The following is a 17,325-nucleotide window of genomic DNA, read 5'->3' on the forward strand; positions in this document are numbered from 1 at the left end:
TACAATGTACACATTACAACAAATAAAACATTTTTTCTTTTCTTTCTATCCATAACAAGACGACTTAAATGTAATTTTGTGCATGGCCAAAATATTTTAAAATACCATGACTGAGCTCCTTTAACCGAATTCAAGTACTTTTCAAGAAGACTACTAAAATTCAGGACCTTTTCAAGATTGTGCAAAACCATGTCATATTCAACTCTATTTAATTCATAAATAATAAAATGATTAAGAACTATGCTGTTGTCAGCTATAACTAGTGAAAATTTTGCAATTTAGGCGTATTACTAAATTAAAATTGTTTACAAATGGATACCTGTCTTAAATATATACTAAATTCACAAAGTCAAATGTAACATAATGATAATACCTTTGTCATAAAATGAATGAATAAACTGTTTTTTTCTTACAAAGTAATTAATGTAGGATTAAATTAGCCTTAATAATTATTATGAAAAATGTGGGAGGCACGATGGCCTCATAGTTACATGTAGTGCGCTCAACTCCTGATCGAGCGGTCTGGGTTCAAGCCCTAGGTGGGTACATTCTGTTATGTTGTTGGGCAACACACTTTACTCTCAGTGCCTCTCCACCCAGGTGTATAAGTGGGTACCAGCGAATTTAATGGTGGAGTAACCCTGCAATGGACTGGCATCTCATCCAGGGGGAGTAGAAATAGTCCTAGTCGCTTCCTGCTACAGAAAGCGGGATAAGCTCCAGTCTGTTGGACCACGTGGCTCTTATGCAGACTTTACCTTTACCTTATTATGAAAATTACTGCAATGTAAGTGTGAAATATTGATCAACTTTTTTCATAGAGTGAATTGTTCTTTTGAAATAACAGAAAATAGGGAGAAAAAACATTTACCACAAGATAGAGATTGACATTTTAAATTCATCATAAAAACATTCATGCCAAAGGAATACTACATTGCATAACATAAAACAAGGCTTCTGACATCTTTTAGGCTATGTTTACAAAGTCACAGTTTCCTTTTTCCAAAACTGTACGGAATCCAAACAGGACAAACATTTTGGACCCCTGACAAAACATTCACTGTAAACAATATTCAAAATTTTACTTTTTCTTTTTGTGATAAAAAAAAAAACTGTACTGTAAAACAAAAATTCATAGGGACCTGTTGAAATTGAAAGGCCTATCTAGTACCATAGTTCCCATAACACATCATACACCTGTAAGTTAATAAATTATTGTTCTGGTACTACATGTATGTAAACATAGCCTTTGCTTTTTATGATGAAATCTTATAGCTGCTGTATTGAACAATAAGTATCAACCTAGCAATCTAAGATATTCAAATTTAATGCTAATTCACTAACACAGGTACAGTGTAGGTGATACTTCAAAGCATTAAAAATAATGTTTAAAGTGGTTGAATTTATGCCAGAAAGCGTTGAAGGTCACCATGTTAGACTGTAATGCACCAGGGGCCCATTTCTCGAAGGTCCCAAAAAGTTTTCGCACCCAGAAAGCTATACCAAAATCTGAAATCTTATGCTTACAGAGCTGTTTTATTGGCTTATTCTCAATATGAACAGAGGTTTCCTTCACACAAGAAGTTTCAGGCATATACAGCTCTTAGTTTTTAGACACAGCTCAATTAAAGATGGCTTTGTGGGCCTGAAAAGTTTCCAGGGCCTTCAAGAAATGGACCTTGGACCCCTTATAGAGTCATAGGTACTGTAGACTTCTCAGTGGCTGATTTTTTCCTGATCAAGCATCAATGCCAAGGAGTATGCATGTATTGACCACTCTCAATTTTACTTCATCCTACAAGTAACATAAAACATTTCGTTAAATAAGATAAGTTATGTCTGAGTATGAATCAGCAAATTCTATGTATGATATCAATCAGCGAATTTTACACTGGAGTTATTATTTTGTTTCTTATCATTCCAATTTATACTGTGACATTTGAAATCGGACTGTAGCCGGTCATGTTGACTGGTAAAAGTAATTTTAGCTCAGTCACGTCTCATTTCTGACTGGTCAAGATATTTACGAAAAAATCAAGTACACATAATGTGAGCCAAATTAAACCCACAAACATAGTTTGTTTGTTCCAGTCACTGCTAGACCGTTTAAAGATTGGCTTAATATTTTTCTGAACAGATTTAACCCCAGTCACTCGAATGGCATTCCTATCGATCTTGAACGCATGACAAACAGCAAGCGAATGGTCTTTAGCCGTTTGAACAGATACATGTATGCATTGGTGTATGTTTTCGTTAGAGGTCATAATAAAAAAAGAGATAAAAACTCTCAGATTTACAGTTGGGGATTTGATTGTTTATTCAAGAATGAACAATGTGACCGTCTCAACATGACATGACTGGTCAACATGACCGGCGAGTAAAGTTTTTGGCCGGTCAAGTCACCATTCTGGCCAGACATTGCCCGTTGACTGGCCATTATTTTGAGCCCTGAATATTCATCAATCAAACAGATCTTACATCTACGTCTGTAGCTACTGTGTGACAAAAAATTTGCATCTCTGATTGGAAGGCACTGAATGTCAGAGGATGTAGAAGAACTAAACTCAAAATCTGTGGCAGTAACTATTCAATGTTCACTATCTTCTACATTGTAATATTCATGCACAATAAATCAAACTCCTATCAAACAATGTTTAAATAATAAGTCGAGTTATTTGCAGGCACAATTTGATTGTTTCTTACGTGCACTTATGCTCTATTGGTGGACAAAGGTACAGATGATGTCATAAAAGTTTGTTTTTGTTTCTTTGTTACATGTATGTATTACGAAGCAGACAGATTCTATGTTGTCGTGCATCTGTTCAGTAATAGATCACAGAAGACATCAAAATGTGGTAAAAACATCAGTGACACACACCTGAAAAATTTACAAATTCTGTGACACACTCTGGTAATGCCTTATGTGATTATTTTTTGTTTTTACCACATTTTGATGTTATCTGTGATCTACTCAAGGCAAGAAAAAACCCAGGTCTGATTTCCTCAGCCAAGTAAATTTTGCTCTTGGGCAAGCGAAAATAGAAGTTCAGTGGCCCAGTGGGCAAGTGAAATTACAATGTAGTGTCAGTAGTCTTGTGAGTCTGACTAAAAATGCCAGCTTGATAAATGATAATTTCCAGTCATTCCATTTCAAAACTTAAGACCTAAAGATTAGTTAATTATTAGGTTGAAAGCAAGAATTAGTTTGGAATCTGAGTGTACCTCATTCCCATTTGTCCTCTGATTTCCTTACTGGCCACCACACTGGCAACTAATATTTAAGTGGGGCAAGTGAAAACTGAAATTGACTGGCCCACTGGGCAAGTGACTTACAATTTTTTTTCCTGCCCTGCTACAGATGCATGAACAAATGCATGACACATGAAACCTACATGTAATTGGTAAGAGCCCAATTTTGTACAAGTAAAATGTACAGCTGTGACAGGGCTCTAAAGTGCTGTCTGGTCATCCCAGGGTAAGGCAATCGATTGAAATCGATCCATAAATTGATATAAATCAATAAATTGAAATTAATGTAAGTGTTATCAGTGCTATCGATCAATTGAAAGAAATTCATACTCACATGCTAGAAAAGTTTCAAGTTATTAGTTTGATTTTACCAAATTTATCAGTCATTAGAGAATCAATTGAAAGTTGGTCTCTCTTTGTTAGTTCACCTAAACTGTAGAAAAATTGTGTCCCTCAACACAATGTTTGATTGTAACTTTTTTATGTAGATTTCAAAGGCACTACCAAAAACCCCCAAAACATAGTCCCTGATACATGTATGCCAGCAAAATATTGTTTACGAGATACAATGTTATGTTTTTATGCAATTGTATTCATGATTTCATATTTCACTTTAAATCTTTTGTTCATTTCTTTCTTATTAAATGTTGCTTAAAAGATAAGCTAGTATCAGCAAAATTGATAATGCTTATTGAAAATTTGATCACAATCGATGACTCATGACGAATCCTTTTATTGATTTCTGATATCATTGACTAATTTCTATTGATTGTTATGAGATAATCGATTGACTATACTGTGTCGTCCAATACAAGTAGATTTTCCTACCTGGGCAAGTTACTCTTCCTTTTTTTCAAGTCCTGTGTAGTTTTCACGACAGTTTGAGGTACATACATACCTCTTTATAAAGTATCATAGTGTTTTTTTTTGTGAAAGAAAATACCACAACATTTAACTTACTACAGTATCAGCACCAGTGGGTGCAATGTCCATGTACAGTTGTGTATAACAGCATATTGTAACTTGCATGTAGGTACAACTGTAGACACTTGAGTAACTTCAGAACTGACTTACTCTAGCATAAGAGAAATTTCTCTGCTGAAGATGGCACATTACATTTTAGCTTACTAGCATTCACATCAGAGGGCAACATAACCTTACAAGAGCATGCATCAGAAAGAATCATGAGGTGCATATAAGCCAATAACAAATGTCGCATGCTCATGCTCAGTTATCGAGAACAGATAATAACAGATAATAAAGCTCTTTATGCACGGCAGGTAAACATCACCAAAGTCGATTCCACAAGCAATGTAACTTCTCCTTGATAATGACACATTCACAACCAAAGGCAAAACGAAATATATACGTATCTTGACGTTACTTTACTCAGCTCGTTGGATTTATGCAAAACTTGCTTACCTGTTGTTTTTGTTACCTGTAATCGCTATCTTCAACTTCTGGGTAACGGTAAACTTTGCCTTGAAACCGTGCACGGTGACGAAGCCAAGGTAGAGTGGATTTTGGCCCGCTAAAACAGAGCTCGAGTTCGATGCAAGTTCCAACGAACTGCCAAACATGGCGGGAGAACCGAGAGAACCTGGTACCTAACATGAAGACCGCTGATTCCTGCTTGTTGGAGATCGGACACTCACAAGGCTGGTATGCTCTTATAAAGGGACTGGGATAACAGTGATGGCAATGAAAGCACAAAACGGTAGAAATCACCAAAAAAACAAAAAACAAAAAACAAAAAACAAAACAAAAAAACCCAAAGAAACAGTGAACATGCAATGGCAGACTTAGTTGTATTAATCTTACTTGTAGAATGTTCATGTTTCGGAATATTTAACGCTCTAAATCGATGATATTTCGTTCATTCTCAGCGGCTCAGGGGCACAGCTGTGACCTCGAACTTTCGCGATATGAGAAGTTTAATGTTTGTTGTTTTCGGATTGTTAAAAATGTCATTTTGGGTATCGAAAAAAAGTCAGCTATCATTTTCGGAAAGGCGATAAGACCTAACGTTTTCCGGAAATGGACAAAAAAGCCCTAATAAGTTCGAGAATACTCAAGCTCATCTAGAACAACCGAACGGATAAATGTTTTTTTGCGCAACCTAAAATTAACCTACAGAGCTTTGAAAGTACACCAGATAGCCTAAAACAGCGTTGAAAAGCATTCGAGAGGAAACGGTCGTTGGGTGTCCCTTATGGTTCCCTACCTAACCTAACTCCGCGTCAGTTCAAACTCGGTCACCAGGGCTCTTTCCGTCTTGAACTCACACAACACGTGACGCTTTCATGGACCTTCATGAATAAACACGTACGTGTCCGAGAATTAATTTTTCTCTTTTCTAGAGACGTAAGCTTGGGACGCCTGCATGTGCAGTAACAATTCTAGTTTTATTTTGTCGTTGTGGATGCGCGGAAAGTTCACAAGAAGACAGCTTAATTAGTGCGGTGTCACACCCGTGCAACTTCTAGGTTTTCCATTTACATGGTTTTTACATGTTTCTTACAGGCTCCCTTTCTTTCATTTACATTGTTTTTACATGTTTCTTACAGGCCCCCTTTTTTCATTTACATGCTTTTTACATGTTTCTTACAGGCCCCCTTTTTTCATTTACATGCTTTTTACATGTTTCTTACAGGCCCCCTTTTTTCATTTACATGCTTTTTACATGTTTCTTACAGGCCCCCTTTTTTCATTTACATGCTTTTTACATGTTTCTTACAGGCCCCCTTTTTTCATTTACATGCTTTTTACATGGTTACAAACATAACATTTCCAGACTTTTTACAGCATTCGCTTGAATTATTTACACGTTCCTCACATGGTTTAGCAAAGCAATTTACATGTTTTTTACAAAGGCAGATACTGTAAAAGTGTGTAAAATATTTTACAGGTTTTTACATGTTCTTCAAATGATCATTGTCGACAAAGACAATGTAAATCACTATTTACAGAACATTTACATGCTGTACTAAAAGCTGTAAATTTCCTGGAATTTTATTTTACAAAACCCTAACATGTAAATTGTAATTTACAAAGAATGTAAATCAAGATTTACATACTGTAAATTAAAATTGACATGTCCATGTAAATTTTCAACTTTTCCAGTGCCTGTTTCTCGAAAGCCCCGGAATCTTTTCGGGCCCGAAAAGCCATTTTTAGTTAATCGGTGTTTAAAGACAGAGAGGTGTATACGCCTGAAACTTCTTGTATGAAGAGAACCTCTGTTCGTATTAAGAATATATGAATAAAACTGGCCATTTCCGAGTTACCTTGTGTCTCTGTTTCAAATCGAGTCTTCGTGCAAAACCCTTCTTATGAAAATGAGTTTGAACATTTGGAAGGTGGATAATATGTTATGTCCTACAGTGGCTGCGAAATTTTTTCGCACCTAAAAAAATCCTCGAAACAAACATTCCAAAAGATTCTACTCTATACATACTACTTGTAGCTTCTGCAGAAAGAAAGAGAAGAACTTGTAGATATCTGCTAACTTTTTCGAATTGTTCATTATTTTAACGGATACATTTTTCCCATTTTGCCAAAAATTATCAAAGCTAAATAATTCTGATATAAACCTCCGCGCTTTTGATATTCAGATGTATTATAATGTACCCGCTTACATTTTATAATTTTTGTTCATGGACCATCTCTTTTTCAAAAATTTTAAGTTCGAAACTAATTTCTGAATCAAAAAGTTGATTAGTTGTGAAAACCCATGTATGAGTAAAAATTAAAGAGAAAAAACAAGAACATTCCATTGCGATAGATAGACCTTTCTACCCTGTTGTAAAACTAGCAATGCCATGACCGTCATGCAGAAAAAACCCGCCATCTAAACTCATGCCTACCTGTTGTACGCTTGGCTTGTACCTGGTGATACTCCTGCACTTAGTCGATAGACAGTTTAATCTGCCAGGTGCTGTGTCTTGCAATTTATTACAACATCATTTTAATACAACAGTCATGGGAGAGTGTGTACAATTCATGAAAGATTTATTTTACCAGCGGATTGTAACGACAGTACGTCATTCCTTCAAAATTGCCGAGCAACTATCCAGGAAGTTAATTCCAAACAAAAGATATCGGTTACTGTTGCCGATATAAAGAACCCCTTCAAAACGAAGTCGATTGCCCGTAGAAAGTAGAATATTCTATATGAAGCCAATGAAGGCCCAGGTAAACCCATAAAACATTTAAGTGCGACATTGTTGTGCAGAACAAGGGGGAGGGGTGGGTAGCGGGGGGGGGTGCTGAATGCGTGACACATGTTGTGTGCTACTGAGGCGAGGTTAAACTAAGTGTAGTATATTTTCGCACCCCCCCCCCCAAAAAAAAAAACCTCGAAAAAAAACATTGCAAAAGATTCTTCTATATAAATACTATACAATACTAGCTGCCTCAGAAGATACTGTAGTAAGTTACTTAGAGTCGAAGGTTGTAAATATGTAATGACTTTTCAAACTCTTAAGTTGTATTACGGATGCGCGAATCTCATCTTGTCAAAATTATCGATGCTAAATTCTTCGGACAAAAACCTCTGTGGCTTTTAATTCTCGGATGCATTACAAGGTATTTGATTTAAACTTTTACGATGTAACGGACCTTCACTTTGTCTGAAATTCAATTAACTTGGAAACTAATTTCTGAAGTTTTAAAAAAGTTGATTATATGTAAAACCTCATATGTATCCCACGTATCGGTAAAAAAATAGCAAAATAGGAGCATTGAATTGCCATAGATAAACCTTTCTACTCTGTCGTAAAACTAACAACGTCATAGCCGTCATGTCGAAACAATCGCCAATTTAATCTACGTGCTGTTGCGATGTTATGACGATATTATTTTAAAATAGTCACGGTGTGATTGTTTACAATTCATGAAGCAACAATTAGTTTACCAACGGGGCGTTTATTCAATGTTAAGAATATCAAAATTATTTTACCAAGGAAAAGAATTTATTGCTAGCCAGATATTTTCAGGGCCATAGCTAGAAGAACGATATTGACCCTAAAAATACTAAAAATACGTCTTGCTAATTTAACTTTCGGCCGATTAAGGTCTGCATATCCTCAAGTAAGGTACTCATGCGTTTGCACAAAATGCCGCTGCAATTTCGTTTTGGTTAATTAGCTTTTGTTTGCTGCTTTCGCGGAAAGGGTCTTTGCTTTAAACGTCAGTCGGTAGAACGAATCGAGTCAGAGTTCTGGCTGAATTTTTTACTTAGCACGCTAATAATTGTTTTTTAGGACAAAACTGGTTTATAGAGTTCGCTGTTACGAGGGCCACGAATTTCGCCTGAAAATCTCCGAATTTTTCAAAATTATGGAGAAAGTATTTATATCTACTGCGTTTTCGATTGGTGTAATAGACGTTTCAGTATTAATCCTCAATTGTGCCCGAAATGTAAAAAAATGGCTGGTCCAATGATTAAGTTTAATCATCAATCAAGCTAGCTGACATTTAGCCCTCAGCCGCGAAATCGAAATTATCTACTATCGACCTTCTTGATTTTTAACGGTGTAGATGCATTATATCAGGTCAAAATTCAAAGAGTAGAGTGAAAGGGAAATTGGATTTTCAATATTGGAGGAAAATCAATAAGATTATAGGTAAATATCATATTAAAATCGGAAAGGAGATTCTGAATAGGACTCTTGTATACACTGGTCACACTGAGAAAAACCAAAAACGAATATGAAAAGTTCTCGATGAAAGCTTTGAACCTCACATCCTGACTAGCTCACTATCTGACTCAATGTACATTCTGTCCAACTCAACGGCGCAAGCCTGCCTTGATTTTTCTTCCGCTTTTCATTTACTTTTCTCTTAGTAACGTAGTGCGATAGAGAGTCCGACGCAAAATAGCAGTCCAGACGGGAAAAATATAAGCAAGGTTCGCTTGGAATTTTTTATTGGGTAAGAAAAGGTGTAGGTAGACGGACCAGAACGTAGTTCAAGGCCAGTAACACAACCTGACTTTAATGAACACGAACAAGGTTAGGAGTAAACAACTTAGCTTCGACGAAGTTCGACAACATGTGCTCTCTTCTGACCGTTTTCAAGTTTATACGCTACGTGGCGTAATGGTCACCAAGTGTACCACTACACCTGGCGGTGACGGTGGGGGTCCTATTTGAACCTCTTTTTGTGCTTAACGAGACAGATTTTTGACAGCAGTCCGTTTTTGATCGGACTTAAATCAATTTGTAAAAAAATCACAGTTCTGTACTATATTGATATTAAATTGACAGAGATGCCTGAATTACCGAGGTAACTATCTTTCTTCGAAGAAAATTGTTCGCCCTTGTTTCCCTCGCCTCGCTTTTCATAGGATCATTTTCCTTCGAGAACTACTGTTTAGAAATAAATTGACGTAAAATGAAAGACTTTAAAAAAAAAAAATAAAATAAGGAGGAAAATATTTGCCAAAATGTACAGGGTTGCAATATGACGTTTATTGCATAAGAAACTTACAGGAAGAGTGTTGGTCGTGCGTGATGGGGGATGTTTAATCAGGTGTGCTTGATGTATAATGTCAAGCTATTCTTTCGAAGACCTCCTCGGCGCGAATCGTAATTTTAGTTCAGCAGCTTGTGAGTTCTCCAAAAGTTTCACTGTCTCTAGCCTGTGACTAAGCAATACTTTTTTGAGGAATTCTATGTACTTTTTGCAGATATACGTAAGATTTGAGTGCATGACCAACCATACTGTATTTCTCATTCTGTTTGATGAACGGGTAAATAAACTTAGTTTTATTTGGAGGTATGGAAAGTTTCAGACCTTTCTTCTTTTTGGCAAGTGTAAACCTCCATAGAAATAAAACTGTTCAGCACATTTTTCGAACATGGCCACTAAAATTGCTGAATAGTGAGGGATTAATTTACCATGTCCAATAATGTTATTTCCATCCATAAAGGCCCCAGGCAATCTTCGATCATATTAATTTTCGGATACATTATTTCCTTACAAGTCATATATGGCTAGTGCATGAGTGCACTATGGTGACTTTTAAGTTGTGATAGAGACGCCTTCCTACTCAGTCGTAATATTAACAATGTCACACAGTCAAACAGAAATATCTGTCATTTTAAAACCTACTTGTTGTACGTTCTGCTTTCAAACGTTTCTGTTGATTCTTCTTTACTCGGTCAATGGACAATATTTGTTTAATCTACGTGGCGTTGTCTTTTCCGATGCCATTATAATACCATTTTAAATAATCAAGTGGCGAGCGTTTACAATTCATAAAAAAATGGATTTGCAAGCGGGGCGTATATTAATTTGACATTTACAAATTCTAACTTTTAACTGTCTCAGGAGTCAAAATGTCTCAACTTTTTGCCTATTAGTACCTGAATTCATCGCTCACGGCCATTGAAGGCGCGGGTATTTTATGTTCCAAAAATACGCCTTCATCGTTTAACTTTCGCCGATTAAGAGGTTTGCTATTGAGGGTTGTAAAACCAGAACCAAAGTAAACACTCCTGCCAATCAAAAACGACGCAGACAATCTAATTAACCAATCAGCACTCGAAGTGACTGCAGGTAGCTTGGCGCGAGTGTTTTAAGCCAATAGTTTAGCGTAGTAATGCAAAGCGAAAGTAAATGCGAATTACTTTCGACACTCGAGTGAAATCTGCTCTATCCTTGTGCATTCTTAAGTTTGCGCAAAAAGGCCGTCATTTTGGGCAGGTCGCTACTCTCGCGAACGTTTTTACGTCATAAACCTTGGTCGGCAGAAAGATGATGTTTGAGTTCTGGTTGGATTTTTGTTTACTACGCCGACGAATGTTATAAGGAAAGGCTGATTTAGTAGGAAAAACAGAAAGAATCAAGGTCAAGGTGGCCTTGTGCCTAAATAGATGGCTTAATAGATATTGTAGTTTGAAGATCGACGATTAAGCTTAGAAAGTTTCCCGGCTTCTTCTGCACTAAATGTCGTATAAACCAACTTCTCCAGTCAGTTTTAGCAACCCGGGTCGTTTCTCGTGTGTTTGAATAATCGGAGGGACTATTTAGTGCTTAACAAGACAGACTTTGACAGCCGTCAATTTGTGTTCACAGTGTTTAACCCTTTACCCCCTAGGCGAACGGCAGGTTTTCCCAAATCGGCAAATAAAGACACTCTGCCTGTGTACAATATGCCATTTGAAAGCCACTAATCAGCTCATTCAAGAGTTCACATCAGCAGCTATGAAGGAGGTAGACGTTTTGAGAGAAATTGTTTGAAAATGCGAAAAATGAACGATTTCAAAAGGCAACCTTCTACTATATTAGGTAGACCCCTAAACTATAGCCTATTAAGCAGCTCTTAGTGCATAGCTTCATATGAAACAAGTCTTGCATTCCATTTGCTCCCTAAAAAGGAACTAAAATCTTGTGGGGGTGGTCAACCATGTCTTAGATAGGAAGGGGTCACAATTTTAAGAATTCAATGGGCAGATCTTCTCAAGAAAATTTTCGTGGCAAAAATTCATAGAAATCTATCAAATATTCACAAAGTTATGACTCTGTGTGCCAATTTGGCACTCTTGGGGAGTAAAGGGCTAAACGTGAAATTTGATAAGTGCGATTTGACAACGGCGATCGGGAAAAATGATAGTCTCAATGTTGGCTTTATCGATTTTTAGCCGCATGAAAGAGAGAGCTGCGAGTCATGCTCTAAATATAAAACTTGTTACCTACGTAGACCGTTTTAACTTTACTTTATTTAGTTTGTTTTGTTCGTCATTTCCGCCACTCCTTTTAGTTTCGAAATATGTGTTACGAGATCCACCATTATAAAATATTGTAATTTAGTTTGGCTGATTAGATCTCCTGTGAGATCCAACGTTCAGTCAAGCAGGATCTTTGTTCATGGCTTTGCAGTTTATTTAGTTTCCAAATGACTGATCTTTCTCAACGAGGAAAATTCAAGGCATATACCCGGTATCGAATATCACAAAAAGAAAAACATCCTAATATAAGAACACTAGAGACTATGATCTGATGAAGAACAAAATGCAAGGGTTGTACCGACTGTGGCCCGACTCTAAGCCGCTTCCAGGTCGCTTGCTCCCACTCCCTCCTCTCTGCTCTGATTGGATAAAATCCACGATGGACGATGACGTCAAAAACTCGCTCTCGTACAAGCTCTATCAGATGCGGTGAAGGGGAAGTGAGTGCGAGCGACCTCAAGCCGTTTGGGAATTGGGCTAGGCTGTACTGTGTTTTGTTTTCCAAATTTTACTTGTAGTGTGGTCAGATATACGCCGTGAGAGGACCTACAGTCGTCGCTATCGCCTGTGAAAGGTCGCTCACAAGAGGTTCCGAAAAGAGTGATTTGACTGGTAAAAAATGGTATGTTGGAAAAGTGGTTAAGCACACTGTGAGTCTGTGAGGATAGATGGTATAAGCAACCAGAAACAGAGGATTTTGTAATGATAACTTTACTGGTACTATAAAATGGCCGGCGATACAAGTAAACAGTTCAGGTGAGCCTTGTGACGAAACGATATGTCACACAAACTGCTAGACCATAATGCTCTACTGCGCTGTGGGATTTGCTTAGGGGCGGTGGCTTGGGCGAGAATTCATGCCGGGTGACATCAGAGATATTCATAGAAAACCGTGCCACACGCAACACCTCTTGGGCCATACCTACATTAACTCAACAAAACCAAATCAAGAACTCTGATTTCTCTGCATGCAAAATTCTTCCGTGAATTACTGATTTCCGAGTTGGAAAATAGACGGCGTTGTCCTGGTAATTAGAACAACGCAAACGAAAAAAAAGAAAAGAAAACTCTCATTCTGTAAGAGTTACCTTACACTTCCAAACTTCGAAATTAAAAGGAAATAATCGTTTACCGGCGAAGCAAGCAACAAAGAATATAATCGTTATTACACTCAACGTCTCTCAAGCTATTGCGTTACTGACAAGTATCTTTAAAGCTAGACCATCAGTACTTTTCCTGCTTCTTGGTTAGTCTAGTACACCTTGTATTTTGTACGAATTATTGAAACATTACATTTTTAGCAACATGTGTAAGGATATATATATATATAACAATATTTTAATTTTCGGAAATATGGCACTACATGATATAACTTACAAAAAAACACCAGGTGCCTACTGAGGAGTACTGTTATTTTATCAAGTTTCAAGTATACTTTAAAATCAAATCGCAAATATAGTAAAAAAAAGGCAAAGTTGATATTTGTTACAATGGCCCAGTACTGGAATATATTCCTAACAACCAACATAAACAAGTCTAACACTTGAACAAAAAATGCCCAAAGAGATTTAGTTCAGAATTGCTATGAAAAAAGATATTTTATCCAATTCGCAATTCTGATTGTTTGTTAATTCTCTATCTATAATTTTTCGACTCGGCTTGCTTTGTTATTCGCCTGACGATATCCTTGTAATAAAGATGGTATATTGCATTACAGCATTTGTCTTCTCTCCTACACCTTAATTATCTATATATTAGATCTATGATGCACTATTTTTCAAATTAGCGTTTCTCCCGTATTATTTCTAGTTGTCAGATGGCAAACGTTTTCAAATTGCTTGTCTGACTATGTACGCATTGCGTATGTATTTTATATGACTTGTATTCTCTTGCGCATGAGTATAGGCTACTTGGAGCCTCTTGTTTTAGATGGATCTTGTGCTTCGCCCCTTTTCAAGGAAGTTTCGCTGGTAACTGGCTACTTTCTGGATACGATTTTATTTTGATAAATTGTATTAAAGTCAAAAGAAGGCTTTGAAATCAATCAAACAAAAAGTGAATTTTGTCGCAACATGGAAGGCTTCGTGCGGTAAGCTTTGAGACGGCTTCACGAGATACACAAACCCTCAACTTGTCGCGAAATGTGAGCAAATTTTATGCGTGACAAGTTGTGAGTTTGATGAATGAGCAACAAAGCCAAAATTTGTCGCTCAAAGTAGACCCGCTCTCTACTATTCGCAACAACAATTTTGATCACGCAAAGTGAAAAACCCGAAACTTCAGCCAAGTTGAGAGTTTTTGTATCGAACATACCATCGTCCCTTTTGAGCGGCGATATACGAGATACGGGTTTTTGTTTTTCGTATTTCGCCGCCTTTAGAATATAGCGTAACACATTTACTTTTTTTTTTGTAGTACACGTTAGGTGGCAGGACTGCATGTGTTCGAAGAAAATTTGAAGGTGTATGTTTAATAAAGAACCATAGAAATAACCTCTTATTTAGTTGTTATAAACTTGGATTTCGGTGTTTTGAGCTTACTTTATTTTCGCATTGCTTCGATTTGAAATATTTAAACCTGAACAAGCGTTTCGACAGTTTCGAACGCTTGAAGAAGGACTTATTGTTTACCCTGCAACTTACTTGATCGGACCAAATGTCTCAAATGTATGTTGTTTACGCTTCCAGATCAGACAGCAGCGTCTTAAGAAACTAGCATTCATTTTTAAGAACGAGCAATGCCATACATAGCAAGCCGAATGAGAACTCAATGAGAACTGTGCGGCTGGTAGAAAAAAAGGTCTAACATTCGCAATAAACTGTTCAGAATAATAGAATAATAGAATAATAACAACATCAACTAAGGTTTTCTCATTCACCATTTTCATTTAATTTCGTTATCAGGTCTCACTCTTCGCACAGAAACCAACGATGGTGACTGCAAAAACCATCCGCGTTAAGGCCTCTTGTTTGTGATGTAAGAAGTGATGTTGGAAGTGTGTTCTTTGTTTTTCCGGTTTTTTTTTCCACACTTCTTGGAGGGTTACATTACATTGTATAGACCAACAATTGTGTTGCTTTTTTCAGCCAGTTGGGCGCGAAAAGAAGAGAAAGGACCATAGGCAAGCAGCCATTACAATCAATCTTTTTCCTGCTCTTTATTTTCATCAGCAAACGTGAAACTATAGTGCACCCAATAATTGGAGAAACCACTCATATATAATTTCGAAAAGCGAGTTATTGCATTCCTTTAATAAGCGTTTACGGAGGAATAGAGATTTTGTCTCAAGATCTAAGCCTGAGGTTTGGGAACTTCTTCAACAAAGATCCGGGACACTGACTGCCAGCCTGTGCTGGCGTCAGCCTTAGCACCATGAGCACAGTCACCAACCCAGAATCCCACGCGCACCTGGCCTTTGTGGACGTTGTTACAGTGCCCCTCAATATGGCGGACACGGTGTAGGTCTTGAGTGTTTCCTTGCCACATGAACACAATACCGTCAATTGGCAGGGGAGCTGCACATTCAGCTCCGTTGAAAGTGAAATACCAGCGTTAACAACAATTTGTGCACTTGTAGATTCTAAGGGAACCAGTCCAGTAAACATGCAGGACTGTATCAGAAAAGTTCTTGGTAAACATACAGTCCTATAGAAAAAAAGCTTTTAATTGTGGATTTTCTTGGTAAAAGTTTTAAATATGAATTTTTAAATTATATTATACAGTGAAAATTGGAAAAAAAGAAAACTAAGTCCCTAATGAGACATCTGTCGACAAAATGAACAATGACTTCGTCATTATATACAAAATCGTGTACCTTGATCAGACCGTAGTCTGTTTGATCATTCAGATTTTCCCATGCGCACTCCTTCCAGTTTTTATAATGCATCTAGCCTGGCGTCCCAGGACTTCCAATTTTCCCAGTCTCCCCACGCTCTCCTTTTGGTCCGCTAGGGCCCTGGACACCAGTTTCTCCCTTTGTTCCTTTTAGCCCTGGAGGTCCCACTGGTCCAGTCATTCCCGGGGGTCCCTGATTTCCGTCACTACCATCACGTCCATCTCGCCCGGGTATCCCTGGGCTACCAGGCTTGCCATGTGAGCCGGGTTGACATGCGCAGCAGAATGAGGACGGCTTTGAACAAAACAATATTGTGTACGCAGTTAAATCAGTAACATCAAAAACCGTTTTTAATTGAAGCTATTTCACGCATAGAAGATCCGCTTCCCCTTATGGAGAATCCTAAATGGTTTCTTCTCGTTGGCCTGACTTAGAGCGGCATTATTACAAGTTTCAAGCTCAGTAGAAATGTTGCAGTTCTTTGCATTGGAGTGCTCCTATGAAGTATTGTCTCGACCCTTCCTTCGCTTAACCGAATTATGAGTAATTTTTCTAACAACTTTGGTACAGAGATAGCGTGTGGAATTGAAGGACAGTTATAAGTAATTCTTACAGCAATTTGAATGCATACATTTGACTGAAAGACTGTTATAATAATGTGTATTATCGTTTGTCTCACGATGTAGTCACTTGAGATGTAGATCGCGACGTTTCGACTGCTTACTGCTAGTCTTCTTCAGGCGATAAGGTCGACTGATTGCACGGTATCATTTATATCACAAAGGTCGGCTGTGATTGGTGCATTTCGATCCTCCTATTGTTCCATTATTCCGGCGAGTAGCTGTTCCCTCAGTGGTCCGCTGTTGTACCATTCTCCTGTTGTTGTGTTTCTTGATCGTGGGTATCCATGCTTCAGGAATTTCAATTCCACTATCCTTGTTGATGTTGTTAGGGTGAAGTCTTATGTGAATAGCTTCCTTGACCCTACGTGTGTACCAGTGAGGATCTCGATCAATAAACTTGACCTCATTCCAGATAGGATAGTGGCCGGTCTCGTGGGTGTGTTCAGAAACGGCGGAGGTCTGGGTTCGGGCGAGTCGTATATCCCTGTCGTGTTCTTTGATCCTCTCCTGCATAGATCTCCCTGTTTCCCCGATGTAGACTTTGCCGCACTCACAAGGAATCCTGTAGACAACACCATCTTGTTTAGCCGGGTTGACGGTGTCCTTTGGTCGCACTAAGTGTGACCGAAGTGTCGTGTCGGACTTAAAGACGGTGCGAATGCCTTGTTGTTCTAGGCAGCGGCGGAGAGACTCCGAAACTCCTTGGACATAAGGTAAAACGGCGGTGGATTTAAATTCCGCGACAGGCTCTCTTCTTGGGGTTGTTCGTGCCTTTGTGATCTTCTGTACAAAAGAGGAGGGATATCCGTTAGAAACAAGTACAGATGACAGATGTTTCTTCTCTCCAGCGATTACTGATGGTTTGGTGACGAGACGTTTAGCC

The 17,325-nt window shown here is 37.9% G+C and overlaps 1 long non-coding RNA gene and 1 pseudogene across 2 annotated transcripts; both read right to left on the reverse strand.

The window, feature by feature from the left end:
- Positions 1–393: 393 nt before the first annotated feature.
- On the reverse strand, positions 394–5,143 carry LOC145466541 (uncharacterized). 2 transcript variants are annotated; one of them, XR_014041928.1, is made up of 2 exons: positions 4,324–4,606; positions 394–1,795 (listed from the first exon to the last, which is right to left on the reverse strand). It is a non-coding gene; the product is annotated as an uncharacterized LOC145466541 (long non-coding RNA). The 2 variants fall into 2 exon arrangements; XR_014041927.1 differs by lacking the exon at positions 4,324–4,606 and adding an exon at positions 4,672–5,143 and having other exon boundaries at positions 406–1,795.
- Positions 5,144–15,271: 10,128 nt separating this feature from the next.
- Positions 15,272–17,325, reverse strand: part of LOC145466506 (uncharacterized) — an 8,730-nt pseudogene continuing 6,676 nt past the window's right edge.

Source organism: Orbicella franksi, chromosome 13, assembly GCF_964199315.1.
Source record: "Orbicella franksi chromosome 13, jaOrbFran1.1, whole genome shotgun sequence".
NCBI lineage: Eukaryota > Metazoa > Cnidaria > Anthozoa > Scleractinia > Merulinidae > Orbicella > Orbicella franksi.